This window comes from Agelaius tricolor, unplaced genomic scaffold (assembly GCF_023055355.1).
Source record: "Agelaius tricolor isolate 1412-34295 unplaced genomic scaffold, bAgeTri1.0.p SCAF_2, whole genome shotgun sequence".
NCBI lineage: Eukaryota > Metazoa > Chordata > Aves > Passeriformes > Icteridae > Agelaius > Agelaius tricolor.
The window spans coordinates 27631465-27643777 of NW_027269262.1; the positions used below are offsets into that span (position 1 = coordinate 27631465).

General features: G+C 36.2%; 1 long non-coding RNA gene across 1 annotated transcript in view; it reads right to left on the reverse strand.

Moving 5' to 3' along the window:
- The window catches only part of LOC139603911 (uncharacterized), a 131940-nt gene that overhangs the window by 110500 nt on the left and 9127 nt on the right, over positions 1-12313 (reverse strand). The gene's annotated exons all lie outside the window — the stretch shown is intronic.

Genomic DNA, 12313 nt, shown 5'->3' on the forward strand with positions numbered 1-12313 from the left:
TCAAAGGAAGGAAGTTAAATGTATTTATATTTATATTTATATTTATATTTATATTTATATTTATATTTATATTTATATAAAATATATACGTGTAATCACATAAAATTTCACAGTAAAGAATGGGAAACCGAATAAATTGCTTGAGAATATTGTACAATGCCATTTCTGAATAGAGAAGCAGTCCAGAATATGCTGGAAAAATAATTAGATACAACACATTACTATATTCCTTGGACATAATTGTTGGAGCTAGCAGTCTTTAGGAATCCTTCTAGTTTTTCTCTCAGATTCAGTAAAGAAAATAATTATATTGTTGGTGCTTACCAACATTCAATGTTTCACTGTAAGAAACTACTAAGACTTGGGTTAGTATTGTTTATTTCCTATGATATATTAACCTAAAGGGGTGATGGCTCTTGCTGTTTTTAGAGTCATGCCAAGTTTAAGTAGTAACAGCACAAAAATGTTTTACTCATTGTGTTTTTTCACTACAGCTCTGCAGAATCACCATATGCCCAGTTCTTATTTCACCAGCAGTGCTTAAGTTCTAGTAATAGGACTGATTCCAAAGTATATATTCTTGGCTCCCTGTAAGCAGTTCCTGTGATTTTCAGCATACGTGGAGATTCAGTGAAATAAAATTCATTATTCACTACTATTTTGCCAAGAATTTTTAAATTTTATTATTATGAAAACACATTTTTGCAAAGCTTATCAAGGTGAATCCCAGAGTCTCATCCATATACAAATATGAAGCAGACATTTACTGGACAGAAATTTAAATGGCTTGTTTCTTTAGATGAATTCTTGGAAATATGTTGAGTGGAATGACATTTTCCAGTGAACTATTACATTCAAAACATAATTAAGTCACAAATGCATACAAGGTTCATTTTTTTCAAAGGAAATTGCAATGTATGTACCATAAATATATACACACATGAACATCTGCTTATGCTAGGCAGGAGAAAATGCCGACTCTTCACTCTGAAGAATCAATGTAGAAAATCTAAGGCTAAAAATACTAAGCTAAAGCATGTCATGTTAGATATTAGTGTTATGACAAAATATGCTGAATTATCGTATGCATCTGAACTGTAAGAGTAATTGGCGGGGGGGGGATTATGTATGTGACATCATGAAAAAAATAAATTTGTACTCTAAATATAGTTTCAAGTGCACCATTAGTACATAAAACTCCCCTTCTTTCACAATCAATTGCTTTCTTAAGAAGAAGATAAGTGAAATGCACTGGCAAGAAATGCTTACCCCAGACAGAGGGTGGGTCGGTGGTTAGCTGCTGATGATGTTTGTTGAAGCACTTACTATATTACTTCAGGGTTTGAGTGTGATCCTCTCCTTTATGGCAAAGCCAGGTGTGTTAATATACCCTGCAGTGATGTTAAAAGGTTTAAAGTGGTGATGCTGTCAAACTAGCTGTGTCACCACTTTCAAAGCTTTAAAGCACAGTTACAGATTGAAAAATATTTATAAAACCCCCATATTCATACCCAGTAGATCTATTCCCCATATGTAAGTGATGTATATCTGCTTATTTTACTGAATAAAACAAAGGTTTTGTAATATTAGCACTGTGAAGCCAAGACAGTTTTCAAAGACTGCATGGGATTTCACTCTGATTCATATATCGCCACCAAACTTGACAGATGAATTCCAGCTGAAGAATATTTATTACTGATGATGATGTACAAGAGAAGAGCAGAATCCTAGTTTAATTAGGATTCTAAAAGCAGTTATAAAAATTAATCTTTTGATTCTCTTTCTCACACATACACACACACACACACATAAACCTTAAACAAATCAAAGTAAACAAAACCCCCCAAAACCAAAAAAAGCAATCAGGAAATAATTATGAGACAATGGAGAATATTTATCCCACTAATTTTGCTCTTGAATGTCAGAAGAATAAAAGTGGGGAGCTCAAACTCTCTGTCAGTCAGTGACAGATTCACAGATTCACAGAATCACCAGACTGGAAGAGATCTTCAAGATCATCGAGTCCAACCCATGCCCTAACCCCTCATCTAAACCATGGCACCAAGTGCCACATCCAGTCTTTTTTTAGGCATGGTGATTCCACCACCTCCTGTTTTTAGGGATGGTGACTCCACCACCTCCCTGGGCAGACCATTCCAGGATTTTATCATTCTTTCCGTTCTTTCAAAACATTTCCCTAATTTCCAACCTATATTTCCTTTGGCACAGCTGAAGACTGTGTCCTCTGGTTCTGTCAGTTGCTGCCTGGTGAAAGAGACCAACCCCCTCCTGACTACAATCACTTTTCAGGAAGTAGAGAGTGATAAGGTCTCCCCTGAGCCTCCTTTTCTCCAGGCTAAACACCCCCAGCTCCCTCAGTCATTCCTCACAGGGCTTGCGTTCCCAGCCCCTCACAAGCCTTGTTGCCCTCCAGTGGACGTGCTCAAGCCTCTCAATGTCCTTCCCAAACTGAGGGGCTCAGAACTGGAGAAAAGATAGTTGTTTGTCTCTAAGAAATATGGAATGTATGTGTATTGTAAATGTGAATTCCCAGTTAGATGTTTATAAGAACCTAAATGTGGGATGTGAATTCATACCAACATTACTCTCCATCACTTCAACAGTCTTTTTGTGAAGTACCAAAACTGTTATGAATATTCCCAGGAGAAATTTCTTAAGTATAACCTTCCTTACCAAGAGAACTGACAATTTTTCTGTGTACTTAATGACATTAGTTTCTGAAGCTTTTTTTTTCAGGCAGTAGCACATATTGTTTCAATAACTAACCATCTACTTACCTACCTACCTACCTACCTACCTACCCACTTAACTTTAATTTGCAATTCCTTCTTATAACTTGTATCAGGCAAAAGCACTCTGCCATAATAGTTTTACTGGACTGTTTATTACTCTTGCCTGTTTGTTCCTGCATGTTTAACACCATGGCCAGCTAAAGAGAGATATGGATGCTGTGCATGTCCATATGCAGCTATTTCTGAAATTCTGGCCAACACTGTGCAATACAAGTCTCAATACATGTTTGTGTAGGTTCCTCAAATTTGGGACCTCGATGCACTGTACACTGGCTTTTTTCATTTTGAACTATACCTCTGTACCTTAAAAGAACCTTAATATATTTCATTGTCAAGAACCAGGGTAAATCAGTAGCTCATTGTAGCCAAAAATCCTTAAGTTATATTTATATAGTCTGCTTTTCAACCCTCCTTAATGTGATAAAGTGCAGCAAGTTTTTTCTTGGACTGATGCAATCCACAATCCACAGCTGAGACCCAAGGACTTTGTTCTTCCAGCTACTTCATTTCTAAGCAGTACCACTAAGTGTGATATGAATGGATTAGATAAGAAAGCTACATAAGGCAATGATTCTTCATTTTCTCTTTATAGTCAAAAAAGAGATGCAATTTCTCAGTATAAACTTCTCTCTTAAGAACTTGTCAAATTTCAAGCTCAGAAGAAATAAAGCACACACAAAAAAAAAGGCTGTAGATAACAAATGTTAGAAAGAAACCAATGTGTATCTTTCAGCATCAGTTGCTTTATCTCATACTGCTTCCATGAAGATGTAATTCCAGCATCTGGAATTCAGTCTGTTCCCAGTTTAAGGCAAATCTGCTGGTCTTTGGAGGGCTTTGTGAGATCAGATCTATTTCCCAGACATCAGTTCTCACAGTGACCGTAAGATCCCAGCAATAATGTTTTCTCACTAGAACAAATAAATTTGCTGTGCTGCAGGAAGGGGTTTGTGAATATGGATCACAGAATTTGCACAGGTGCTTGGCTGAGAAATGATCTTTTATTGCTTTCAGCACTAAATATAAAATTCATTTCTTTCAGCTGACACTAAATACAAAATTCATTTCTTTCAGCTGAGCTTTCTTCCATCAATTCTTCACACATGTAAATCTAATAACCCCTACCCCTTAGCTCCAAAGAGAATCAATCTTTCTCTCCCAAAGGATATAAAATAAAAAGGATTGTTCATTTCTGTTTTAAAATATTAGAAAGGTTTTACAGGAATCAGGACTCAAAAAGCATGAAGATTAAAAGAAAAAAAGACACTGAAGCAAAGACTAGAATCATCCAGAAAATTTAGATGGAACTATATGTTTTCCTAATGAAACCAGAAAAAATACATGATTGATGACTATTCAATGATTTTTATTTCTTCCTTTTGATTTTTTCAGTAAGCATCTGACTTTTCTACTCCCATTTTATAGATAAACAATACAATGTGATACATGAGGGAAATTCAGTGGTTTATCTCTGGAAACCTGTTAGCTCACACTTGACCAAAAGTCCAGTAAAATTAAAAAAAAACCAACCAAATTCCAAAATGCAAAGCCTATTTCTCACTCTCCTAATTGGTTATTTCAGGATAATACAGAATCTTGTGGGTCTGAATATGTGCTAGACACATGAAAAAATCAGAAATAGTGTTCACACAATTCAATTTGGAAAAAAAGATTAAAAATATTTCCATCAAGATGACATAACTGAGAAATTTATCCTAAATCCCATGTACAAGCTACATCACACCTTTCCCTCTGAGGTATTTTTCCCTGTTTTTGATTCACTTGCCCAAAGCATCCATTTTTGTATGGCACCATCCGTTGGATGAAAAGGCATGATTGTTTTTCTGTGGGTGTCCTAATTTCTCTTTTGAAGTACATTCTGAGGCTACAGAAGGGCTTCTCTAGAAAACATAAGGTAATATGTGGAAAATATAAGGAGAAGATTCTCCTTCGTTAGTGGCTCTGAAACTAATGGAGTGCACCCATCAAAAAATTTTGGCAGATGGCTGGTGATACCAGGTGACTGGGATTTTACCAACTCCTTCAGCCACCATATAATTTGTCATTGCTAAAATCAACTGTTAAGACCTTGACCCTTAATTAAAAAAAATTATCTTGTCTTTGGATAGAATTAACCAGAAAAAAAAGTAAGGTCACAATTTTTCTTAAGTTTTTGAGGATTATAATAATTGAGAGCACAGTTAACTTAATTTTCATATTAGCTTGTATGCATATGCCATGTTAAAAACACCCCCAGAGCAAGAAAATAAAATCAAATGACAGACATGCAGAAAAAGTCACCTCTGTAGCATTAATTCAGTGTTGTGTTTTTATTACTCGGCCAATCCTTACACATGACCCCAGTTTTACACCCCAGTGTAAAAAGATGGATTACATTCAGGAAAGTAATGAGGTGCTCAAATTTTTTTTCTCTTCTTATTCTGTAAAGTATGGCCTTAGGTCTTGTTTGTACTGCATTATTCAAACTCTCCTTTGAAGCCTTTTGTTTAGACTTCTCTGTGGCACCCATAACTATATTTCATGAACGGCAATGCCTTTAGTTTTACAACTGCCTATAAAGTATGACTGCAATATTATTCTCATTTTACACTAGGTAGCTAAAGCACCAAGATTGAGAACCACTGATTTGGGGAACTCACTGTCTGGGGTGACTCTGACTTGATTGTTCTGCCTGCTTACCCATCTTGGATCTCACCTCCCAAAGGCTGCAGCCTCCACATCAGTCCATCAACACCAGCTGCTTTGCCATTTGGGGAGCTCCTACCACCAAGTATCAAAAGCAGGTCTTACAGAAATGGGAAAGGTCATTAGTCAGCACTGTAAAAAATGTATTTTAAGCAGCTTGCCTAGCATCAGGCAAAAATTCTGCAGAAGTATCAGGGACAGAAATAGAAATCAGCTTTTCAATGACCTCATCAGGAGGTAACCTTTGTAGCCTTCCTCATGCATGGTACAAGTTCCAGCTTCTGTAACACAGAGGCAGGGGGCCCTGAGGAAGTAGCCTCCCTCATGCTCCAAGGCATTTCATTCCCAATTTCCAGTCTGCCCTCTCTGAGATTGAAGTTGGGTCCGGTGGTATCAAAGAGTGCAGAGATGTGTCATTAAGTGCATAATGGGACCTATGCTGGAACAGACCAAAGGTCACCCAGTATTGTGTCTAACAATGGTTAATAAAGGTTACTTAGAGGAAAACTGTAAGAAAACGTTGAAATATGGACGGACATAACTTTCTGCTGTGCAAAATAAGAAGATTAAGGTTTCTCTCACTCATACACTTTTTTTTTTCTTTTTTTCAAGGCAGAGTTCTGTCCACGGCAGTGTATTTAACAGCCACCAATGAACATTCATTAAATAGAGCTGCCTAATTAATTTCTAAACAATTTTGTTTCCTTCACAATATCTTACAACAAAAACATTTGGATAAAATATATTTATCCAAAATAGCTTACAGACCTGTTTAGCACGTTGTCCTTGTGGAGCAGAATGGAACATTTGAAACCCTTGGGTTCAGAAGAGAAATCCTGAATCCTGCACATTAAAGGATGATTGCTTTAACCCAAATGTACAAATCAAGATAGTGATTGCCATGTGTAACCCAAGACAGTGAATGTGTCAGGTAAGCTGTTTGAATGTATAGACTGTTCTGGCACTGCAACGGGGGGGAATTTCTCTGATATACACTGTCTACAGGAATAACTCTTGATTAATGTCTTTTACAGTTCCCAGCTAATACAAACACAAGGTGTTCACAAATATTCAAGGGACATTATAGACTTGAAAGCAGATGATATCAAGAAAGTTTTGCTGATATTGTTTAATAGACCTGAATGCCCAATAGGAATAGTCCTACCTACTTTATTCCCTTGTATAAAGATACACAGAAATTTCATGGCCATTTTAATACTAAAGAATGACTGATTTTGTCTCTGAAACAAAATTGGAAGATGTTAAAGATTCTTTAAAATAATAAGTATTTTTTCAGTCTCCTCTGCAGATACACCAGATACCATTTCACCATATGATGAAATGTAGAGAGCTTCGCCTTAAATTTCTTTTATGGAGTCCATGCAGGTTGCTAAACCACCAAATTCCAAATAAATTAGGAATATTCAACTCATATGATTAGAAAGGTTCTGCTACGTAACCTTGAAACAATTATATCTTGCCAGTAGATCATAGTAGTAACCATACACCAAAACCATACAGATATCAATTAAATGAACCACAAATCAAGGAAATTATGAATGACTGACCTTTGTCAGGTAGTCACAAAAAGGAAGAGCAATTATACACCACCCCCAAAAGCTTTGTTTTAAAATTTCAGACACTGTTCAGTCCACTATAATTGTCCTCACTTATAAGCAATAAAATGATTAGTGGGACAACTTAGGGAAGCAGAATCTGAGAGAAATTATGCAGTTAAGGGAGAATTGCTCAAGTTACAATTTACTAAATATTGTTGTAGATTCCTCGTGTCAAGATGCAATAAAAAGAAGATGTTACTAAATTAATTTATACTGGTTTATTAACTCCTAGATAATACCTAATTATACTTTTATGCAATGCAAATCCAGTATTTTAAGCCAGATACCTAAGGTTAGACATCCAAAGTCTCATACTAACAGGTGTTGTGCAGATCTTAAGCTTATGCATGGACTTAAATGGTTGACAGCAGACAGTATTTGAATATTTCTTTGTCACAACACTGCTGTACTGATTCAACAGTTAATACAATCTGTTAATTCATTCTGATTGTCCCGTGTATATCTGACATACTTGCTAAAAGATTTGTTCCCTGAAAAATGAAACAAAGGATGAAAAATGAAAACTGGGCTGTATGTTGGTTATTATAAACACTGCCCAAGAGTAAAGAGGAGCATAGTGAGTAGTTATTTATTTGAGCGGCACATATTTACTTGAGAGTGCTGGACATTCTTCAATAATGCATAGCACCTCAAGCTAGGAAAATGTGACTAGCTAAAGGCAGGGATGCAAATGATGCTGTGTAAGCTTTTTCTTCCTTTCTTCAGTCCTTTATTTGCAGTGGGGAGGGGGGCAGAGAGAGGTGGGTAGAAAGGATTTATAAGAAAAGGCTTGGTGTGCTACATTTGCTGTCTGGACTTGCTCCTGCTGTTTGCCTTTAAAGTGGTCTTACATGGCTGTTGCTCTAAGAATAAATAAATACAAATAACTTAAAAAAGGCCACATTTTCAAAGAATTTATTTTGTGAAAGGCCTTGACAGATTTTTAGAGCTACTGTGGAAAAGCAGCAGGAAAAAAAATCACACCTGCACCCCAGATTCAAAGAGAATCCAAACCAAATTATAGTTAATATCTGAAAAGGTCAGTTTTGGTTTTTTTTTTTTTTTGGGCATCCATTTTCTATTCATTATCCTTCCAAAGTTTTGAAGAAAAAAGTTGCTGATAAAAATATATATTTTTTAAATCTTGCAGGTAATTCTGTCCCAGTGCATTTTTAATAGTAAGACTCTACAAGATACAGACTGAAGCAACTCACTCAAGCTGACAGGCCCAAGGATATCACTTAAGGTTTTTTCATGTTGTTCCTCTGACATATGGCATTCCCAGGAAGGGCAGTACCATGCCAGAAAACCTCAGTTACACCCTGACATTACAACATCACTCTCAGAGGAATTGGGCACAAAAAGTAATGACACAGTGCTACAGCAAGCAGGCCATTTTAGTGAGCGACCACTGACAAGTTACACTTAGGACCAATTAGCTTTCATCTGTGAATTCCAGAGTCCTTTGGACAGAGTTAACATCTTTAACTCAAATCTGGATAAAGGACTTCTAATTCTATGCAGCATTCCCAATGAAGGGAAAGTCAATGCCAGAACAGAGATCAGAGCTGAGCTCCTCTGAATTTATGCCTGATAGGATTTAACCAGCTGGCTGGACTGTAGGGTTTTGTCAAAACATTATAAAACTTAATTTTGACATGTAGCTAATTCACTAGGGGGAAGAAATTCACATTCTTGGTTGGTTGGTGTTTCCTCTTGCTGGGCATTTCAGATCAATGTAGGAAAGGGGTGGAGGCTGGCCCTTTATTTTCTTTGTTGTTCAGTGATAGATCAAAAAATATGTATGATTTCACAAAGTCAGTTTTGCCTTCACCAGTCACAGTGCTAAAGTCACCCTGCTCTCTGCTCTCCATCCTTCCTGTGAGCTGCTGGTGGAAGGCATTTCTCTGCAAGCACCACTTTGTGCTTTTCCAGGACAAGGATGGAGCCATCTTTTTTTGTAAAGCAAAGGTAGTTTCTGCTGCTGGGCAACTTTTAACTTCCTTATTGCTCTTCACAGTACCTGCAGAAATGAGACCAGTGTGTTCCGAAGAAAAGTCCATCTTTCTTTATTTTGTGCTTTCACAGTCCTTTACAATTTACTAAATGCTCCCCAGGGGTCAACTTGTGTAGCAGTGCTGTGCATTATGTGGTAACTGCTGTGGCAGTACTTACACCAGCACTGGAGAGAATTACACCTGAAACGCTCCCTTTGGTTTTATAGTACAGAGCAGTGCCCTCTGCAATGCCTCCAACTTTACAGTACAAAGAGCTAGAATGACTCACTGTCCTACTTCAGATTCAAGAGAAAGCAGACTTTTGCCTTGCTATTAAGGAAAGAGAAAAAAAAAAAAAAAAAGCTTTTAGGCATCTCTTGTTCCAGCTGTAAAGATGTGGCAGGCAATGTAAATTGAGCATTCTTGGCAGGTAGCTTCTTCCTAATGTTTATGGGTCAGGTTGTCAGACATGAACAGCAGGGTCAGCCAACTTCTTTCCTACAATAAGTGACACACATTTTTACTTGTAGAGATCTAAATGATTTTGTGCTCTGGCCATCTTTTCCCTGTTTCTGTTTACCAAGTAAAATTCTAAATGAACTTTTAAACTATATTTTAAATTATCTGCAATCAGATGGGTGTCTAGATGCAAAAGACATTTTATTGTATGTATTTCTGCTTCAGGTTCTGTGCCAATAATTCGTATTTTCTTAGCATTACTTTGTAATAACACAAACCAGCCACCAACAAATATATTTACTGCTTGTGCATGTAATTGAAAACAATTAAAACAATTAAATTGAAAACAATTAAAAGCATTCAGTGGATGGGAGTTTCTTAGGAGCCTGTACAGGGGTGTGAAATCAAAGTTAATTTTTTTCTTTCAACTAAAATTTTTTTCTTCAGTTTCTTCTGAAATTATAGAATCAGGTTATTAGGAGTGCAAGACACCCTTAGAATTCATGGTGAAACACCAATGATATGACATCTATCCTGGCACCAGGAGGCAAAGCTTTTTAAAGTTTAAAGAGATAACTTTTTCATTCAAAACCCTACCAAAATCTTCCTGAGGAAAAGAATTCTTATTTTTTTAATCTAAGAGAGATGTCAGGTAGTATCACGTGACCTCAGCAACAGAAGAATCATTTTCTCAAAGCTTTCCTCTGTTACCAAAGCTTAATATCATGCATTTGTGGAGAGAACCAACAGCATTCTTAGAAAATATCATTCCCATAAGGATTTTTTTATTTTTTATAGATTTCTCTATCTGTGTTCTATCTTATGTTTTTTCATCCTTTAAGTGATTATATTAGTATAGATAAAAGTTAATGTCTTTCTCTTGGACATTTATTTTATGGAAGAATGGACAGAACCACAGAAATCTTATGAGTGCATTGGTTGCCTAAGCATATATGCCTTGTGTCCAAATGTCACCTTAGAATATTCTGACTCATGTCCAGCTGCACTCAAACAGACTTAGAATCACCCACTCAGTCGTGAAACTGCCAACCCTATGCCAACACCTGGAATACTCTAGAAAACCTAGTAACACCAGTAGACACCTTTAGGATATGCAACTGCATTGCTCTATTTTCAAAGAAGTGTTAAAGATCCAATAACTGCCAGAAAAACATGACTTAAGAGTTGTTACTTTCATAACCCTTGTACCGAGAGTGCAGTGGCAGAAACAAGGATGAAGCTCAAAACACCTTCTGGTTATCCTCTTAAAATCCACCTCACGTAGTCAGAGGAAAGCCCACTGTGACACAAGCTAGGTCCCAGAATTAGAGAATTATCTTGGACAGACATCTTTTCACTCTTCCAAATGCTGTATTAATTAAATTCCCTTGTAATCTTCTGGAGTGGCAGCAAAAAGCTGCTGTTGTGGCAACCCTAGAGCTGTCCCTCATGAACAGGCTCATGCTGAAAAATTCAGTTTATAATAGCTTCTAATAGCTCAGATACTTGGCTTAAACTGGTATTGCAGTTTTCAGAGTAATTGTGACATTTTATTTGTATGACTACAGAGAAAAATATAAATATTTCAACAGAGGAAAGAGCCAGTTTCCATTTAGATCAATTAATATTCTCAGGTTATCCTTCTGAAATTTTACCCTTAATAGATAAAATTTTATTTTACTTAAATGGCCTATGAAATGGTAGTATTCTATAGAAAGTAAAAGTGTTTTTTTTTTTTTTTTAAATGCCTGTATCTGCAGTTTTCTTCAATTTTCAACAAATGCATTAACTTCACTTTTTTTTTTTTGTACTTAATGTCATAATATGATATTGAAAATTCCAACCCTGGTTTCTCATTTTGCTGAGCTTTACTAGCATAATTATTCTTCAGGCTTCTCTTAATTATATGCCCCACCATGTGCTACTTTTCAACATCCTAAAGTGGTACCACCTTACCACTAGGAATATTAAACAATGAAAGGTAACACTCTTTTGTTTGGTTACACAGCATGCTGTGTTCTGAATTCAGTCTTCTCTCATAGATCCCCCCTCCCATCTTCTGAATTATATCCTTTACAAGGTTTCAAAGAAGGCCACTTACAGTCATACTTGCTCTAAAATGTTAGGGTTTGTGTGTGTTTTTTTGTATTTCCTGTATCCCAGATATTCCCCAGTTTTTCAGAAACAAATTTAGAAATCAAAAAAAAAGGAAAGAGAAGAATGTAAAAAAATAAAGAAAGAGACTACTATTCAGAAGGTTTATTTCAGGTAATTTTTTTCTTACCCTCTCAAAATGACAAGCTAGTAATCAAGGTGAAAAATAAAGCATTCAAAAAACTACTTATCTGCAAATCATATTTCTTAGATATGCAACGTGTTTACCTTAAAGAATGGAAATACTTAAGAATTAAAAAAAAACAAACAAAAAAAAACCAAAACAAAACAAAACAAAAAACCCCAGAAAGTGATTAAAAAGATATCAAAGTTCTTGATCCAGTTAAATTGAATCATAGAATCACAGAATCAGTTAGGTTGGAGAAGAACTTTACGATCGTTGAGTTTAATCTAAGACCTAACACCTTCAAGTCAACTAAACCATGGTAGTAAGTGACATATCCAGTCTTTCCTTAAACACCTCCGGTCCACCGAACGTTGAATGAGAGTTCTAATCAAGACTTTTACATCCCCAAAGTCTTTTCATTATAATCCAAAAGCACAG